This window comes from Schistocerca americana, unplaced genomic scaffold (assembly GCF_021461395.2).
Source record: "Schistocerca americana isolate TAMUIC-IGC-003095 unplaced genomic scaffold, iqSchAmer2.1 HiC_scaffold_272, whole genome shotgun sequence".
Classification (NCBI taxonomy): Eukaryota; Metazoa; Arthropoda; class Insecta; order Orthoptera; family Acrididae; genus Schistocerca; species Schistocerca americana.
The window spans coordinates 165,001-167,500 of record NW_025725986.1 but is presented as its reverse complement, the minus strand read 5'-3'; the positions used below and the strand labels follow the sequence as shown (position 1 = coordinate 167,500).

Below are 2,500 nucleotides of genomic sequence, written 5' to 3'. Positions count from 1 at the left end.
GCCCCGGTGCTTGAACCTGCGTGCAGGATCCGAGCTCGGTCCCGTGCCTTGGCCTCCCACGGATCTTCCTTGCTGCGAGGCCGCGTCCGCCTTAGCGTGCTCCTCCGGGGGCGCGCGGGTGCGCGGATTCTCTTCGGCCGCCATTCAACGATCAACTCAGAACTGGCACGGACTGGGGGAATCCGACTGTCTAATTAAAACAAAGCATTGCGATGGCCCTAGCGGGTGTTGACGCAATGTGATTTCTGCCCAGTGCTCTGAATGTCAACGTGAAGAAATTCAAGCAAGCGCGGGTAAACGGCGGGAGTAACTATGACTCTCTTAAGGGAAGAAGTCCTGTCGCTCGCCAAGGCAGAGGCCGAACTGTTCCTTGAGAGGGACGCCCGGTTCTTCTTTGTAAATCAAGAACTTACCAGGATGTTCCCCGACCGAACGCTTGAGGCAATCAAGTGCCGACGGCGGCAAGCTGCCCACAAGCAGCTTGTCCGCCAATTCATGGAGGCACTTGAGATCGGTCGGGGCGAAGAGCCGGCGTCCCGCCGTGGAGCAGCGAGCTCGCTGCCTGACGCGGGCGAGGCCGCTGCGCCGCCCGTCGACGCAGCCGAGGACTTCGCGGCCGACACCACCGGGCCGCCGCCGGAGGGGCCGACTGACGCCGCCATCTGGGAGCATCTGGCGGGGCTGCCTGCTTCCGCCCAGCGTTTCTCTGCCCTGGATCGAGTCATTGGTCTGGGGCGGGGCACGCCGCCCGATGTCATCCTGGGCATGCTCCCGGATGCCCTTGCGTCGGTCGGGTCCAGGGGGGAGAGGTCGATCACCAGGACACAGCGGCCGCGCCAATCATCCAAGCGGCCGCCTGCCGCCCCGCCACTGCAGAAGCGCAAGCGGCGCCGCTGGGAATACGCGCGCACACAGGACGCCTTCCGTAGGTCGCGTGCACGTTGCGTGCGCGGCTTGCTGGACGGCACCCTGCTGCAGCCGCCACCCGACATCCCCGGTCTGCTGGACTTCTGGGCGGACCTCTTCACGAAGAAGCCGATCTCCACCGCCGGCTTCATCCGTGACCGCCTTCTCCCGCACTCGGAGCCTGTCGCTCCTGAGTGCCTATGGGGGCCGGTCACACGTGAGGAGGTCGCTGCTGCCTTGCCGCCCAGGGGATCGGCAGCCGGGCCGGACGGCCTGACTCCAGCGGAGCTGCGGCGCCTGCCGCATGAAGTCCTGGTGAAACTCTTGAACCTCTTCCTCCTGGCCCGCGCCCTCCCCGAGCGTCTGCTTCGCGCCCGGACGTCACTTCTCCCCAAAACGGCTGCACCAACATCCCCCGCTGACTTTCGCCCCATTACGGTCTGCTCGGTGTTGGCGCGGACCTTTCACAAGGTTCTCGCGTCACGCCTGATGCGTGCATGTGCTGTGGACGAACGTCAGCGGGCATTCATCCCCCGGGATGGGATGTTGGAAAACACCTTCATCTTGGACACTGCTCTCACCGACGCAGTCCGCTCCTGTCGCTCTGTTTTTGTGGCATCGATCGACGTCTCTAAAGCGTTCGATTCGGTGGACCATGCTGCCCTCCGCCCCGTGCTGAGGGCTCATGGCCTGCCGGATTGCTTTATTGAGTACGTCGAAAGGTGTTACGAGGGTAGCACGACAGTGATAGCGGGCGGCGCCGACGTGGGCGTGCCCCTGCAGCCGGCTAGGGGTGTGCGTCAGGGTGACCCCCTCTCCCCCCTCCTTTTCAATTTTGCGGTGGACTATGTTTTGAGTCAACTTCCCTCCCACATCGGAGCTCGGATCCTTGGTCGCAGAGTTAACGCTGCGGCCTTCGCAGATGACGTCCTGCTTTTTGCATCGACCGCGAGGGGATTGCAGTCCCTCATCGACGCAGCCGTCGCAGCCCTCGCCCATCTGGGGCTGCAGATCAACGCCCGGAAGTGTTTCACCCTCGCCTTAGTCGCGTCTGGGCGCGACAAGAAGGTGAAGGTCGACGCCGACGTTACCTTCAAAGCGGGCAACGCCACCGTGCCCGCCCTACGTGTGGGTGAAACCTTCCGGTACCTGGGACTGCAATTCTCCACCGCGGGTCGCTGCGTTTTCAACCCACGACGCCACCTGGTGGAGCAGCTGGACGTCATCTCCCGAGCTCCGCTCAAGCCGCAACAGCGCCTCCACGCCCTCACCACCGTACTTCTGCCTGGCCTGTACCATGGGCTGGCCCTCAGCCGCACCCGAGTGGGTGCGTTGAAAGCGGCAGATGTGACCATCCGTGCCGCCGTCAGGAGATGGTTCCGCCTTCCGGCGGACACTCCCCTGGGCTACTTCCACGCTCCTGTAGCCCAGGGAGGCCTCGGCATCCCATCATGCCGATGGATGGGGCCAACACTTCGCCGGTCCCGTCTCCTGGCGCTGAAGAGGATTGGGCCAGCCGCCGACGGTGCAGGCCGGGACGAGGTGCAGCGTGAGATTGAGGCGCTGGAGCGGCATCTTATGTGGGAGGGCCACC

General features: G+C 64.3%; 1 pseudogene; it reads left to right on the top strand.

Moving 5' to 3' along the window:
- LOC124578140 overlaps positions 1-2,500 on the top strand; it is a 9,411-nt pseudogene that overhangs the window by 2,558 nt on the left and 4,353 nt on the right.